Source organism: Ostrinia furnacalis, unplaced genomic scaffold (genome assembly GCF_004193835.3).
Source record: "Ostrinia furnacalis isolate ACB-3 unplaced genomic scaffold, ASM419383v2 OfSCF6691, whole genome shotgun sequence".
Lineage (NCBI taxonomy): Eukaryota > Metazoa > Arthropoda > Insecta > Lepidoptera > Crambidae > Ostrinia > Ostrinia furnacalis.
The window spans coordinates 833,201-851,332 of record NW_021136930.1 but is presented as its reverse complement, the minus strand read 5'-3'; the positions used below and the strand labels follow the sequence as shown (position 1 = coordinate 851,332).

The 18,132-nt window shown below is 36.6% G+C and overlaps 1 protein-coding gene across 13 annotated transcripts in view; it reads right to left on the bottom strand.

Annotated features, from left to right (window-relative positions):
- Positions 1-2,014, bottom strand: part of LOC114362700 (terribly reduced optic lobes) — a 126,652-nt gene extending 124,638 nt beyond the window's left edge. For all 13 annotated transcript variants that reach the window (XM_028318185.1, XM_028318192.1, XM_028318196.1 and 10 more), the window contains exon 1: positions 1,968-2,014. The gene's annotated coding sequence lies outside the window, so the exon portion shown is untranslated. The remainder of the gene's footprint in view (positions 1-1,967) is intronic.
- Between the last annotated feature and the right edge of the window lie 16,118 nt (positions 2,015-18,132).

The following is an 18,132-nucleotide window of genomic DNA, read 5'->3' as shown; positions in this document are numbered from 1 at the left end:
GAAAATCAAATTTGACGTTAAGGTACATAATGTTGAAGAGGGTTGTTAACCCGAACCTACGGTACCGTTACAGATCGGCGTGCGCGCAGCCACACTAGCCGCTCGAATTGAGCTCTCCGTTTGCTCACCGCACACATCCCCGATTGTGCCCGGGTAGGGTTGCCAGATGACCCTATTGTCAGGACTTCAGGAGTAAAGAACAGTTTGTCGAGATTTTGGCACTTTGGTTGGTAGAGAGGGTGTAATCACTAAAATTAAGTTCGTTCGGGAGATTTTCTAAGTTGTCGGGAATCGGAAGGACACACAAGAATTCAGAAGAATTCCGCCAAATCATGACCATCTGGCAACCCTATGACCAATCTAAGGACCTTAGCAGACATCCTACTTTACTAGTCTTTTCAATTTCCTCGTGTGACCGTTTTGTCGGAGTCATTCGTTATGGCGATTCCATCAAGGGCTGCTGCGTCAAATTTTGCGAATGCATCTTTCGCAAATCGACTAACTGCTATAGGTTTTTTAGGCGTGTGACACTTCAGTTTATCGCTGCATCTATAAACTAGCATGTTTGCTATGTCCCTAAAGCTTGATTGGAGTACCAAGCTCCCTATAAATTGGTCCAGGCCGACGTAATCGCGGAACGTGCAACAAATTAAGCCAGTCACAAGCACTCCTTGTAAAGCTCCCATCCCATCTGAACAAGGGTTTATCAGAATATCGTTAGAATAGATATATTTTTATTTAAAGAAAGAAGAGATATGCGGCTTAAGCTTTCGCAAAATTCAACCGCGTGCAATGCAATTATGTTTTAATTATTTTATTGCAATTATGACAGATTTTTGTGCTAATTTGATTTTTAATTATACGTCGTCATATTCACAATCCATTGATTTATCTTATTGACCAAAATAGTATTAAATTTTAAATCGCACATCTGGTAGCATATGGTTTATAATTCAGTAGTTGAATTACTTATATCACACACAAATAAATTTCAAAATAAAAGTTATTTATGCTTCTGTTAAAATATCAGAATTCCACTTGAAATTTAACTCTACTCAGGACACTTCCTTGTTGCCAAGCAAAGTAACTTATCATTTATTTGCAATAATAATTATGAACTGAAACTGTCAGACAATTTAAATGATACATGTCTCCTTGTCATTTGATATGGGGAAAGAAGTAAAGATGATATATGTGTGTTTTGAATATGATCACGCAAACCGTAACTGCAGCGCGCGGTTTTATCACCACAGTTCGTAATAGTTGGATGTTAACTTGTCAAGGCAAAAACTTCCTTAAATTTAATGCTATTGCGTCCAAACAATATTAAATATGAAATCAGACTTACTCAACTATTTAAAGCGGTCTTCAATTCGCATTCTAGAATTCAATTCAAATCAAAAAAAGTTCTAAACAATATGACATGTACAAGCATACATTTCGAATCGAATTTAAATTCTAAATGAACCAATATCTTCAAACTTCATGAAGTAAGAAATAAAAAACTTTCATATAACCCTATCCAGCATCCAGAATAGTATCCACTTACCATATTACAAAACTAGTAACGTAATTTTCAGGACAATAACGGAAAAATGTTCGACCTTCCATCGAGACGCTTGTGAATAAAAGTTTAACACTATGAAAACTACTACGAAAATCTGTTTTCTTCCGTATAAACGCTATCAATTCATCTTTCTAGTGTTTGCGTTGATAACGATAAGACTCATTTAAAACGTGCAAAACCATCGCGCGAAACATTAATTACAATGTCGAAAAATGTTGCATTTCAAAACTTTCAGGTAAACTTTCCTAAGTAAATCCTGTGGCCCATAGTTTCGAATCCGCAGACCGATACGAATGTTGCCAATTTTAAGTTTAAAACTAATTTAAGTCGAGTAGAAGTGGGAAAAAGTTGGGGCAGGATCGGCACTTATTACCGGTGAGCAGTGTGAGTTGTCACTTACGGAATGGTTAGCGCGGGCGGGAGCGTGCGAGCGACCGCACGTCCTGGCTGAGACTGGCGACCGCCGCGGTGCAGCGGCAGCCGGAGGCCCTGCATGCACTTGTTGAATCTCAAAGCTCACCGATATTTATTATGATATAAGAACAATAAACAAGTTTTCCGACTACGACTCCCGCTCAACTCAACTTTGAAAGACTCTACTTCACGGTTTGCCTGTTTTCATCGTTTACAATGCCGTTTGAAGTCGCATGAAGACGGCACGTTCTGATATAATTTGACACCTACTGCAGACTGCAGTTATTGGCGATTCTTCGTATAAAGTAACACTCCTCGACAGACATTAGAATTTACTTTAAAGCATACAATTTTCAACAATTATAAACTTCGTTCTAGTCACAATGATTGAACCGAACCTATAACAAATGATAACCTCGTGATATTTTTACTTTATTTAGCGAAGTGATCTTATATTCCATATTAAGCACCCATTATACTAACCGGCTTGAAAGGATAAGTCACGTGTTGTGCGAAAAGTAGAGATCTAGTTCAAACTGTAATCTATGTAAGTAGTCTCAAGCATACGGATTCCAGGGGCGTACGTCACAGGTTTGACAAAGTTCTCGGACGCTTTACACGGTGTCTGACCTAGTGTTGTTGGAGCCAATATGACTTAGTATCGGGACACGTTTCTTAATGTGCGATTACAATCTTTCAGTATTACTTTGAAAGTTACTTGCAGCTTTACATTCATAACAGCAAAAGCGGTTTAATGTAACCTACACTCTGACAGTAATAATGATAAATCTTAGTTTACGACTGGTTTTACCACTGAATCACATGTAAATGGACAATTATCTACAATGAAATTGACGTGTTATAAAATAACGTGCGAGAATGACAACATTGACAATGTAGATGTAATAGATTCGAGCACTAATCTGAAAATAAAAATATGCTAGTTTTCAAACAAAACATTATAATTATATGTAGGGAGTTACATTAAAAATGACATATCATAATTAAAATTAAAAAAAATCAAAATTATTTATTTATCGATAAAAGTCTTAACAATGATATTGTGAGTCTCATCCTTTTAAGTTTGTAAAACTTGTGTTAGAATGAGACTGCTCTTCTGTATGACAACTTGAGCCGGGTTACACCATCTCACCCCAAACCCTGACAGACGCCAAAAATCTCTCAAACTCCATACAAAAACACGGTCATCGCCATAGTCAAGGTCAAAGCTTGGCGGTGAAACCCAGCCTTTAGAAATAAGACTGTAGAAGTTAGAAAATAAGTGAACATTTAAAAAATAATTAATTTATTATAATAGCGATGGGTAAATTTTATTACTGTATTATTATTACTAATAATGATATTCATCTGACTGGGATATATCGAATATTTACATTTGCACGACAGTTTATTTGTCAGATATGACATTTGCTTTGACATCGAAAATATTTTATTGTTGGGACAAGAAACCGAAATAAGCTGAACAGTGGGACACAATACGGAAAAGAATCCGTGACATCACCATACCGCTGGGCGCTGAGAAGTTTCAAACGACACTTGACTAGATTAGTTGGACGGTCACCCGCAGTCTTTCTAAGTGCGGGGGCATAATGAGAGAAGACCGAAACGCCTTCATTAACACTTCGAATGACATATATTTTAAACCCGTAAGAAGTATCTTTCACTCGGCAGATTTTAAAATAAACTTCATTATGGAGTTGAAAGGCTCAGTGGTAATTTGACCTAATTCTGTTATAGTGGGACAAAAATAAGTGACACTTAATGGCAATTCATTATAGGCAATAGGCAGTGCCTTCGTGGCAAACTGTAACCTAGGGCTACAATTTATGAACTGACATTTGACTAAATTATTTGGCTAATTAAAACGATTTAATTAATCTTGTACCTACTTGTATAACATGAACACTTAGTAATGTGTTTTTACTTTTATTTTATTCATCAAGTTAACCACTAAAATAGGACTAACACTGAGTTCTGAGCAGGTCCAAGAATTAACTACTGCCACTGAATACTTTTACAAAGAAATAAAAATTGTAAACTCTTTATTAGTAACTAGCGGCCGCCCGCGACTTCGTACGCGTGGATCCCGTTTTACCCTTAGGGGTGAAGTTTCGAGTTTTTTAGGGTTTACCCGGAAATTATTCAAACTTTTCTCGCTGTAAAAACCATCCTTGGACTTCAACAAACATTAAAAAAAAAGAATTGGTAAAATTGGTCCAGGCGTTGTTGAGTTATGCGCTTACCAACACATTTTGCGATTCATTTTTATATTATAGATAGAAATTACAAATGAGCATTATCTCATGAAAACTGTAGAGAACTTTCGTCTAAAACCAATAATTTGTGCTCTACATTTACGCTTAGTGCAGCGTTCTAAAAATAAGTAATCTGATTGGCCATAAGTAATTCATACCTTCTGAAGATTTTGATGATGGTGATGATGATAATGATGATATTCTATGAATAAACTTAGAGTTCATATTACATTTAAATAGTTGATTAATTAACATTAAAATGTGAATTATTACGGATAAAAATATGTGTAACTAAAAATAACTCGAAGTCATAAGGCTGAGTTGCATCACTAACTTTAATCGTAACTATAACGATAACTAGTGTTTTTGTATGGAGTTAGATATTTGTTAAAGTCAATATAAGATCGTGTAACCCAGGGCCAGTATTGAATCCTATACGTTAAAAGACACTTCAAATATAGACAGTGAAGAGAAAATACCTATTTATGGGCTAAGTTCAACCCTTTTGGGTTTATGAACTAATGGCGACAATAGCTGTTCAGTGTTTAATGCAGTCCTTGTATGTATACATTATGCACCAATTAACTATTTTTACTTTAAATTGCTTGTATCCCATGTTTACTTTTACCTCGATAAAATCTCCTGTTAATTGCGTTATCTATGCAGGCGGCAAACTGTTTACAAAAATAGTAAAATTCTTATTAACTTTTTGATATTTAAAATTAAACAGATAACTTTGTACCTTTTAACATATAATCAACTAGCGGCTGCCGGCGACTTCGTACGCGTGGATCCCGTTTTACACCCTAAGGCCTCAGCCTCGAACTTAGCGGGCAGCGGGGCGGCGGCGGCGGCGGCGCGGGAGCGGCAGGATCTTATGCGTAAAATCAAATAGACCGGTTCTCGAAAACAGCGGCGCGGCAGCGGGGCGGCAGCGGGGCGGCAGCGGGCAACGAGCGGGCAGCGGCGAGGGAGCGGGCAACGAGCGGGCAGCGCACTCCTTCTTTTGCCCACAATAAATCGAGCGTTAGGAATAAATTTGAATCGAAATAAAATTGTCGCCGTTGTTCAGACATTTCGTTTGCGAATAAAAACAAATATCTCGACAACACAACCCCGAACACAACACTTCGCCGTTAAAGCGCCGCGCGAGCTGCCCGCTTGTTTCGAGAACGGGTCTGCGTTGCCCGCCCCGCTCCCGCGCCGCCGCCGCTCCCGCCCCGCTGCCCGCTAAGTTCGAGGCTGAGGCCTTAAGGGTGGAGTTTCGTAAAATCCTTTCTTAGCGGATGCCTACGTCATAACATCTACCTACATGCCTTTCATCCCGATCCGTCCAGTGGTTTGGGCTGTGCGTTGATAAATCACTATGTCAGTCAGTCACCTTTGAGTTATATATATTTAGATTTAGATATTAATCATTGTCATATTATTATTTACCTGACAGGTGCGTAATCTAATGTACTCGTAGTTATCGCACTTCAGACACAAAGTTACGATTTTAGGCCTTTAAAATTATGAAACCTATAAAATCAGTTAATAAACAGAAGCATAGAGTGTTTGAATTCTTATATAAGAAGTATTACCGCACAGAGCAGCTTAACACATATTCTTGCTAAACGGATTAGCAATGAACTTAGTGCAAGTGCAAGAAGTGTTCGATTAGTTTATTTTCTAAGGATTCCTGTGTGCAGTCGAGCAAATAAGATTTTTATCAATAGTCACGTAACTAAGAGTTATTTGTAGAAAATAAGGTAGCTAATAGTCTGTTAATGGTTAAGCTGTGTTGACGGTTACATGGCTTAGTGATTGGGGAGTTGAACTCTTTCCCGAGTTGAGAGTTCGACTCCTTGGAGTGACAACAAATATTCAGATTTTAATTAACTTAAACATAAAAAGACACTTGTAAAAAAATTATGGCATAAAACTATGGAAGATAAGACATCAGCGCGGCAGAAACTATAGGTAGAATTTCTTCTAGAGACTAACAATGTTGAAGAATTTTAATTAAAGTGTATTATTTTAAATAAATTGCAATTTATAAAACATATATTTTTTTCAAAGTTCATAGACGCGCTTAAAGTTCTTTCTTTTTTGAAAGCAAACAAGACTTAGCTTGGCGTGAAAATAAATTTGGTTGTCGTCACTCTTTCGTTTGAAACATAAGCGTCTAAGTAACAAAATGTGTACTGTATCTGAAGGAGGCACCTCACGGATCACACTTTAAGTAACATTAATCGGGTTTCGCCGCGTTTACGCGTCTCTGGTTCGCTGGAAAAACGACCTAAAAGAATCTTTGTAAGCTTAGCTTCATAGCATTTTATTGCCAAGAGCTTAGTGACGGCTATTGCTTACATAAAAGCAGCGTAAATAAAAACAAAAAATTATGATAAAGATCATTTTCAGCAGAACATTCAGAGATATTTATAATTTTTGTTAACTTTTAACTGACAACTGCTGGGAGGCTCTATTTAAGGGCTATTTAAGTAGAAAAGATAATCACAACAAATGACCTGCAAAGCCAGGTCGGATATTTTATTAAATAGAATATGAGTAGACATGTAGATGGTTACTTAAAACTGCTTTTAAAAACGTAAAAATAAATTATGTCATATTATGTTGTCTCGGTTTCCTACATTAACATTTTGTCATATGTATGAGCATCCGTGACACTGGTGGCCTATTTTCTTTCTTTTAAATGTTGTGTTCTTGTGCGGCTCGCATTTCGAAACCACACGGTCAAAATTAATTGAAGTGCGAGGAAGGCTTCTATAGCCTGACCAGGAACATAAAAACCCTCGCCATGTTGCGGAAAACTAATGGTACTAATTTCTTTTAATGGCAACAGTAACTGAAAACTTCATTCACATGTCACCATGCATGTCAGTCTATTGTTGTCAAAGTGTAAACAAACTTTATTTTAAATGTGTGCAATTGATTTCGTGAATTAAATTGCTAAAATATTTTTATAGTCGTGAAAGAAAAGTGGTTCACGATGTGTTAATGTATTTGTCGAAGAGAAATACTAAGGGTTCGGACAATATTTTCATTGAATAATGTTTCCGACAAAGGTTGTCAAATTGACTGACATGTTTATCGTATGGTACAGTCCACTATGAAAATTAGCTGTAGTCTGTTTCAACTACCTATTTTAAAGTTTTTTGTCACTTTCTAAGTTTTGAATTTTATGGAATTGGGAAAGAAGTACCGAGTTTGAAGCGTTCATGAGCAGACATTGCAGTTGAATATTCATGTTCTGAATTTGATTATTGATGAATAATAAAATAAATCCTACTAGCTCGATTGATGGTTTCATTTAATTTATTTAAACCAGGTTATCTTTAATAATATTTTTCGTTAATTTATGAAAATATCAAATTAGCCCGTAATCCTGAATCCTGATACATAAATTTAGCCTATTAATTTAACACATGTACGACTGTACTCAGTGTTGCACTATCAAATGCAATTGAAGCGCCTCTGTGCCAGGGTTTTTATGTTCCTGGTCAGGCTATACAAAGAGAAGGAATTTCCAGGAAACATTTCGAATCTTTTGCAAATTAAAAGTATTTTTTATGCCTTTTTGAGAAATTAAAATAATTAATGGTCATAATATTAAATGATATACATTTTTGAAATCCTAACTTCAAGGTTATTATTACTGAACGTAATACAGCTTCTTCAATTTTATGTATTAACGTTGCAAACGAGTAACTTTTAAGTTACTCTTAGTTTGAACTGAATTCAATTTCTTTCTTTATGGCTTCAATCGTGCGCTAGGGTGTCAGAGTTTGTTAGTACTTGGTTTGAAAATCCAAACATGTATTGCCTTTAAGCGGTTTACTCGTGAAATTCACCAGCTGTGGACGGCATTAGGCTGAAGAAGATGAAGAAGACTAGATTAGAAAGTTTTTAATATTACCCGCAACCAATCTAATCTGCTAATTTACTATAAATTTTTGTTTTACTAACAATTTGAACAAAACCAGAAGAAAAAACAGTTTCGGGATTGTGCACTTTCCCGTATTGTTAGTGACTGATAGATAATCTATTGCTTAAAACACGTTAATTCGAGTATGCTAACAATATGTTTTGATGAAGAGCTATTAACGGCCAAATGGGGCTAACTCGATAAACTGGCCTCCAATGAGCGCATGCGATTATGAGTGACACAATGTGCTTTAATTCCAAGCAATTGAAGCAACAACGCGCAATCAAATTATGAGTCTGTTGGCCAAATAAGGCGTCAATGTCATATTTGATAGGTAAACTATGGAATTAGGTAACCCGGAAGAATTTTCCATACCCATTCAAATGGCTAAATGACAAACAATCAAACATGGGCAAAGACAACGCATATCGTCAATATTGCTTTATGTCAAATCCCAACGTCTCTGATTCCAAGTCAAAGTTTCTGGTAGTTTAGATGACTGAAAATAAAAAAAAAAAGTTATTGCAAACGTATATTTTCCCTGTATATTATAACTAGCTTTCCGCCCGCGGCTTCGCCCGCGTGGAATTTTGTCTGTCACAGAAAAACTTTATCGCGCGCGTCCCTGTTTCAAAAACCGGGATAAAAACTATCCTATGTTCTTTCTCGGGACTTAAACTATCTCTATGCCAAATTTCATCAAAATCGGTTGCGAGGTTTAAGCGGGAAAGCGTAACAGACAGACAGACAGACAGACAGAGTTACTTTCGCATTTATAATATTAGTTGGGATTGGGATTATTTTGCTGTAATCACATCGAGATGTGAAAGCAATATTTTTGTCTGATGCCGTACTTTTTTTAGATTTTTAAAATACCTTTCAACTTAAGATCTGATGTTTCAAATACGTCAGATAAAAATACACGAGGCGCCACCTCAGAGTCCAAACCGTGCATTCTTAAGCTGAAACAAAACTTGTAGTAGACACTGCTATCGTATTTCGATAAGTGTAAGCGCAGCTAAGTTGAACAATGAGCTATTAGCAGCCGGTTGACTTACTCCGCTGAAGTGAGGTGCAAGTCTTGGCTTCCATTCACACTTAAGCCTTGTTCGCACTAGTCGAGTAATTTAGAGTAGTGCCCGTTTTCAACATTAATCCCTAATTTTTAAGTGACCCCTATGGTAACACAACAGGAATTTTGTTTACATAGGGGTCACTTAAAAATTAGGGATTAATGGTGAAGACTGGTATAACTCTCCTTTAGTAGCTAAACAACTCACTACTGACCAAAAAACTGTTCGCACTTTGGTGGAGTACAGTTTACAAGTACCTAATTAGTGGTGGTGCTACTCGCTAGTCAAAATATAACAAAATGGCCAATCCATTTTGTTCCATTTTGTTATCTCAACTAATCAATTCAGTAACCTATTCGACTAAATGTTTGGTGTTCGGGCGCCGGTGGTGTTCGGGTAAATTACTTGCCACACCACTAGTGCGAACAAGGCTTTATTTGTCTACAATATGAATAGTAAGCGCCACTAACTTCTAGCTTCACTTCAGCCAACATGACTTCTTCTTCATCTTTTCTAATTGGCAGAACAGTTTGCAGACTTTGTAGAATTCCAAATAATTACGACAAACAATAATTAATACGATAAACTGAGTTAGTGAAAAGAGATAGTTAAAAAAAAATATAAATACAAGTTTAGATTCTAACCTCCTACTACTCGTAATAAGAAGTTACACGACTGTTAAACACATTAAAACGACACTTTAAACACTGTTCAACGCATATGTAATTTTCATTAGTAAGGGGGTAAGTTTATCTACACTAATATTATAAAGAGGAAAACTTTGTTTGTTTGTCTGGTTGTAATGAATAGGCTCAAAAACTACTGGACCGTTTTTAAAAATTCTTTCACCATTCGAAAGCTACACTATCCACGAGTAACATAGGCTAAATTTTATTTAGGAAAAAATAGGGTTCCGTAAAATATGTAGATAATGTAGTCCACGCGCGCGAAGCCACGGGCGGAAAGCTAGTTTATTCTATTTTTGCTTCGATATAGTTTCAGATAGATACTTTTTATTCAATATATCATATTTTGCTGCATCATATAAAAATGACGTAAGAACCAATAATGTACGTTTAAATTAAATCACAAGAACTCGAGAACTGATATAAATGGTGTGCCTTAAATTGATTAATAGCAATTGTAGCCTAATGATTGTGTCACAAGTGGCTCGCAAATGTTATGATAAATTAAGGACCAATCGAGTTTCGTTATTCCACGAACATATACAATTCCCAGGTACCTATTTCAGGAATTCTATCTCACATACCTAAATGGTTCCAACAAGGTGGACAAATGATCTCTAGCAGGAATCTAATCAGGTAATCATTGACGTCATATGGCTGAAATAATGATGATGATGAACATAATAGTTACTCGCATAATAGTCGCTCGCGCGTAATTATGTTGCTGTCGCGCTCGCACACTCACTGCGGGCGCCCGTCGCACAGTCGCGACAGCAATATAATTACGCGAGAGTGATAAGGATGGGTAGCTTCGGGTCATTGGACAAAATTCTACGTGCTCACGGACCAGGCTTTAACTTCAAACAACTTAAGATAATTCGATTATTTTCACAGTTATTTTAGTTTTGACTGCAGTGTTTCTTATATGTGGTTTATTTTAATTAGTTATCAACAAGTAATTATTCCAAGATGGTAACATTGTAAGTTGATCTATTTTCGTGATGTTTTTAAAGAATTCATATTGCATGGAATAAATATGAACGCTAGCAGGAAATTCAATAAACCTTTTGGCAGTGTGACGATATTGCATAGGATTCATAGTAAATGCATTATAGTTTATGACACGCAGTATAAATCCTTGCGGTGTCATTGTTATGCCTAGGTCTCCTGGTCTCCTAGGGTTGTCACATAATTTTAAATAATAAATATCATTATAATATCTATTAACCAACAGCCTTGTTAAGTTTATCTCTGTTTTAAAACTGTAGATTTCTGCATATTGTTACGAATATGAAAAATAAATTGTTACGCATTAAGATAAAAAAATAAATATTAAAATAAGAGACAAACAAGAATTATTATACGATAGACTGAGGTACGAATAAGTGTAAAGTTCATTATGTCTACAGCAGCAGTATAAGGATATAATAAAGCTTACCTAGCCTACGAGCAGTGTTGGGATGTAAAACTTTGATTTCACTTACACCTTGTTGTATTACACCCAAATTTTCAACGAATTCTACCTCTGATTATGAATTGAAATAAAAAATCCATTGTTCGAAACTTTGAAACAAAACTCATAACACAAGATGTATGGACAATGACCCCGTTTAAAATAGGCCATCAAAGTCCCATAAAAACTGACGACATAAATCTGAATCAGCCCTAGCGTGATTAGTTCGGGATGCGCGTGGGCACGTAAACGAATCGCGGTGACCTGCCTCTGTTTACGCCTTCAGAACATCGTTAAACAACTGGAGCACTAGACCGGGTGTAAGATTTATTATTAGGGTTATGATTCGCGTTCTTTAGCAACAGCAGCCATCTCGTAAGGAACTGGACTAATTGATGGCTTGGTAATTGGACGCCGATCTTAATAAAACTAGATTCGAGGACTGGTACAACAAAGTTATATCAACTCCTTAAAAAATTGACCGAAAGTGTAAATGCAGCAAGCAGATACTTCGCGACATTTTCATTTTCATTGACATTTTCCTCAAAAATATTTTATTGATTTCTAAGGTCGTAAGGCTTTTAGAATTAAAACTAATCTTAAATTACACCGGCACCTTCGCCAATGGCTAAGCAATCCCGTCTCAACAGAGAAACAACAGTCCCTAGCGTCATTTATAAGTACCTTTAGGTCTTTGAATGACGTATGTGCTCTTGACGTTAATGCAAATTGAGGAGCCCGACTGAAATACAATACTGTTTCTTGCATGTGCCTACAAAGGGGGGACGATTACCAGCGCATGCCTCAACAGACATAGTTTAAACAAAAAGTGAAATAGTAAGTCGGAACTATGTCATAAAATGTTCTAAATGAGGCCGACGCACGCAAACTGGTGCCCGGGCTTCAAATGAAGACAGTACTATCTAAAAATATCCATTTTGTCCGCATAAAAGTTTTGCAAAACCTCTTTTCGTTTGTTTACTTTTGTGTTATTCATTTATCGCCGCAGAAATTAGTGAAGCGAACGCGAACGCTGGTGTTTCTTAGAGCTGGGGTTTTAAATGGGGACTCTGCAATATGGGAGTAGATAAAAGCCGTGCAGAATAAGGTGTATGTAGCCACTTTTTGAATAGAGTAATATTATAGGGACGTAAATTGCATGTTAACTAATAGCTAAATGTATACAATAGAGCTTATTGTAGTCCTAACTCTATAATTTAATAGGTGAGTTTAAGAGCCTTTTTTAAATTGGTTCATTTTAACAATCGCGCATAATTTATTTTCGATCCCAGTTCTCCATAAAGATCTCGTGTGGTTTATACATACTTTTGTTCTTTTTGTATTTACATAAATTACTGTAAATCTGTGCAGGTACTGACTATTAAATGAATTGTGAGATAAAACCTATCATGTCGTCCATTCATATTGTTGACTCAGGCAATGATGCAATTTAATTACTGAAACAGTTATAAATAGGTATAATTTTAAGTTATAATAAAATTACATAAGTTTATGAGCGCAATTTATCTTAGCCTTATTTCAATGATAAGTTAGTAGATCATGATATTAATTATAGACGTTAAACGGTAATCGGTTGTCAATATGTATACTGAATCACACTTCCGACTACGAAGCCACCGATCCCACCGATCGCAACTTTGAATCTTGTAAAAATAAATATTTACGTCATCAACACGAGCTTTTTTATCCACCATTTGTATGTTAGTAAGTTAGTTCGTTACACGACACATCATGCTAAATACTGTAGCATTTTATGATCTTGCAATAGGTGTTATTTTGCAATAAACATTTAATAAACCTGACATGCCGCCAGCATATTCGTATAAGCTTGGGTTACTCTGTGGTTCGGCATTGGCGTGACTGTTAGAACGTTTTATTTGTTTTAATAACCATGTCATTGCGTATTTTAGTTGTTATGATATTCCATTAAGAGACTTAGTAGGTGGATCTTCCGATTTACGTGTCAACTTGAGATTGAGCTTCCATGATGCATTCATGGAAATGAGTCAGGAGATGACACCAGGGTGTTTAAATTAGTCCAATAATTATAATTTATTATACAGACTGCTCATTGTTATGTTATAATAATGTTATATATGTTAAGTCAATGCCATGATTGTATTTAAGATCAAGATGATTATTCCTGTTTAACGTGCGTCTATCAGAGAGATAGACACACGTTAATTGCATTATAATTTAATCCTGCATTATAATTAACTTGCGATTATAAAAACTTATTTACAACGCATCCAGTTGCATATAAAATAATGACAATAATACTGTAAAGTAAAATGCGTTATTTGTTATTAGATTATTTCATAATATTCTAATAATAGGCGCTTACTTATTAAATGTGATATTTATTTATTACTGAATGTACTAAGAGCAAATGCTAACCACGTCAGTGTCTATTTAGTTCTAATTAACTGATAACAGCCGAGGTAAGATTGCATTGAACAATAACAAAATAGTGCATACAATGCACTCCCTGCTTATCATCGGTGCATTGCCCCACACAATGTCAGTACATGAATGTTACAAATATGAATGTTTGATTGGTTCTTAAAATTATGTCATGTTAACTATCTGAATTTATTACAAAAGAAGAATAACCCTTTTTACGCCACTTTAATATTGTTAATTATTTAAGTTGTTTTGTTGGCTGTGTCTCTAACGAATTCAATTGTCGCCAATTAAAATTGCATTTAGCCAAGGGTCTTGTATGTGGCTTGTTCTTATAAATAATCTCATGTGACCTTGTCGTTGATCTTAATAAACACGATTGCTTAACCCTTCAGTGTTAATGGAAGTACAGTAACAAAAGAAAGTGTTAAATCTAGATAGCACGAGCAGTTAAAAATTCGAAGTTGGAGGAATTAGCGGGTGGGTAGACGTCAACACAGGTACAGTCGCGCACATAAATCAGTGAGGGGACGTGGGGTGATAACGTCACGATCGGTATGCCGCGGATGGGCGCGGAAGACGGCGTCGCGGTGCGTCCGACCCGGCGACAGCGCGGCCAGGGTTCACAGTTTCACGAACGATCAAAACAAAAAGTGCTCAATACCCATTGCCAGGTCTAATCCGTAGTTCAGTGTGCTTACCATGAGTTTACGTTAGGTGTTTTCGCTAGAGACTACGTAAAAAAATGATATTAATTGTATGACATATTGTGCAGCGCCCCTAGCGGCTACTTTCAAGAAACAAAATCTTCATAGAGATTTTTGACGTACTCGCTAGCGAGCACACATAACGTAAACTCATGGTAGGTACACGGTAAATTGGCAAAAATGTTTCGTAACATACGAACGGATAGATCCAAGCACTAGATTGTAACCTTTTTATGTAGAGTTGCTAGTGAGAGCTAAACTAACGCCCGCATTTACAAACGATGCTTGCTTAAGTGAAGCAGCAAATCGAACGCATAGCGTTAAATAGAGCTCTATGATTGGTTCGCATATGCATGGTTCCACGCGCACTGTGAGACCTCATAGTAATGTTTGTGAATACGGGTGTAAGTAGCTTTTCTCTTGCGTTTCGTGAGTGAATTAACTCAACCAACGCGACGGTCAACCCTGCTACTAATGGTGAAATATCAGGATGATAAAATAGTGGTTTAGCTTGACAAAACACATTAAAAGTACTCTCTGCTCGATTTTAACCACTAGTTCAGTATTGGACCGTCAGTAACAGAATTGAATATCGTCCAGAAAAGCTATATTTGAACATATAAATATTCCGTTACGCAAACACAAAAACTATTTTTTACATGGAATTGTTAAGGATTCGCATGCGAAATTGATATTGTGTGCCTTAAAAATATGCCTTTGTTTTTCGTCCACGTAATACGTCATAGAATACAGTTACTGCTGTATCTGCAGCTGCAGTGATTTTATGATTGAAGTTACGGCATCCTATTGTTATGTAAGAACATCAATATACGTAAGCTTTATTTTTTTTTAAATAGCATGTATAATAATTAAGGACAGTTTAGACAAAAAATCTAAAAAGCAGTTTAAATCGAATAATATATAATCAACTTTTAAACTCAAGGGGATAAAATCGATTTCCGGTTGAACGAAATGAACTTTTTCGAACTGACTTTGGTAGGTTGTTCTTGGAGACACCCCCATTTAATTTTATTGTCTGGAGCATTGCAAATACGTGAATTACAGACGCCATCACATCAAGCCTTCATCATCATCATCATTTCAGCCACAGGACGTCCACTGCTGAACATAGGCCTCCCCCAATGACTTCCACATCGCACGGTTGGTAGCGGCCTGCATCCAGCGCCTTCCCGCTACCTTTATCAGGTCGTCGGTCCACCTTGTGGGTGGACGTCCCACGCTGCGTTTTCCGGTCCGTGGCCTCCATTCCAGAACCTTGCTGCCCCATCAAGCCTTATAAGTATTTAATTTTGAATTTTATAATAAAGACAAGAAGTACAAAATCTGCTGACGACTGTATTGTTTTGGTACAGAGTACAGACCGACAGACAGAGTGACTTTCGCATTTATAATAATAAGAACAATGCACCGGGTAGCCCTGCTGAGTCTAGAATTACGCAGACGTGTTATCAACGGCAAGAGTTAGTGCCTGCCGGGCTATCGCGGAGGCCTAGCCAGAAACGTTTAACTTCGCTAATGAGGGTGATGGAAATAAGCACAGTATCCCAACTAATATTATAAATGCGAAAGTAACTCTGTCTGTCTGTCTTTCTGTCTGTCTGTTACGCTTTCCCGCTTAAACCTCGCAACCGATTTTGACGAAATTTGGCATAGAGATAGTTTGAGTCCCGGGAAAGAACATAGGATAGTTTTTATCACGGTTTTTGAAACAGGGACGCGCGCGATAAAGTTTTTCTGTGACAGACAAAATTCCACGCGGGCGAAGCCGCGGGCGGAAAGCTAGTTATTAATAAAAGCCTGTAATAGCACGAGAATAAACGCCCTTTGAGCTCAGAATTTTCGAAGTTCAATAAACTGTGATCACATTTTTAGGTACTTTAACCAAAATCCCTAAGTACCGAAAACAGAAAAAATACCAATACAACCTGATCAAAATACACTTACGAGTATAATGGCTTTGACGACTCTACTTTTGATGAATATAGGTTAGCTATATTGAAAGAAACTATATGAGTACCTATAAGGCAAAAAACTGTAAATCATACTCGTGTACATAGAGTTCCATACATTTGCACCGAACCACGCGTTATTTAGATGTAGTACAACAAAAATATATTTTTATTGATGTTGTCATAGTACCTACGAGTATAATAATAGACCTAATGAATGTGTTACATTGTGTCTGGAATTTTTTTGAAGTAAAATGAACAATGTCAACTTCTTTATAATGATAAAGTACATCACTGATTTGCCACTTGGGCAATGTTTATCCAGAACAACATTCGGGCGCCTTGTAACAAGGCCGATATTAGATAACTGTACTATAACTTTTGGCCTAAGGTTATCTGTCCATCCAAACATTGGCCGGTTATCGGTAGTGGATTGCCAATTTAATATTGCCCATTAAGGCAAAGAGACATTCGCCGGAAAATGAACGGAGACACGCGATCGGTACAATATTCAATTTCATAGAGAAACTTATTTAATGTCAGCGTGGTTACTTACTCACGAAAAGCATGGAGTTGATCATTATTATGCCATAGATGACAATCAATCTTGGTTGACATTTTCTGCCTAAGCCGCTACAACCTTTAGGAGAAAATTCTTTACAAATAGCGCTCACATTTATTGGAATTTCGAATTGGATTGTGTATATTGCTTTGTTTTAACATAATAGTGTGTAATATTGGAAGCCTAGTATTAAAATCATTATGAATTTAGTGTGTATTTATTAAATGAAGCCATGATTAATGCAACTACTTGCTAAATATGTGCTCTACCTAACATACATTGTAGTTCTAGGTATATCATAAGTCCTGACCAAATATACTATAGGTTATCTTTATAGCTAGAAATAAAGACTTCAATAGTCATCTTTTATCTATTCATATATGAATAGACTACTATACTATAGTACCTATTTATGGCATACGAATGACAAAATCTGCAGGAGTAACCTAATACCTACATAATCGATCATTATTTAACAGCTTAAAGCTTTTTCAGTAACAAAACATGACATTGATAATTTTAATTGATTATTGAAAAATACAATTTTATATTTCCCTAAATGAAAATGCAGAAGCCTCAAAATATTTTCCATTTTACAAGATGAAAGGTGAACTTTCTCATGTTTTCCGCCTTAGTCAATACATTCTCAGTTACTCAATAACTTGGAGAGCGTAAAGGTTTTCAAATGGCACATTCCATGTGCATTTACGAGACTTCAGAATTCATGCTGAAATAAAATGGAACGAAAGTCGGTTTCAATTTTCGGTTTGTTCGAGTAAAACAGACTTTATACACGAGTAGCGAGGCTTCCGGCGACTGGGACCGCAATTAACTAGGACCGCGGTCCCAGTCGCCGGATCCATAAAATAATAATAATTTTCTTCCGGCGACTGGGACCACTGACAGATAACTTAAAAGAAAATATTATTCAATCCAAAATCGGTATAGTACTAAAATCCATGAGTGGTCCCAGTCGCCGGAAGAAAATTGTTTAATTTTTACGCATCCGGCGACTGGGACCGCGGTCCCAGTTAATTGCGGTCCCAGTTGACGGAATCCTCGAGTAGCCCGG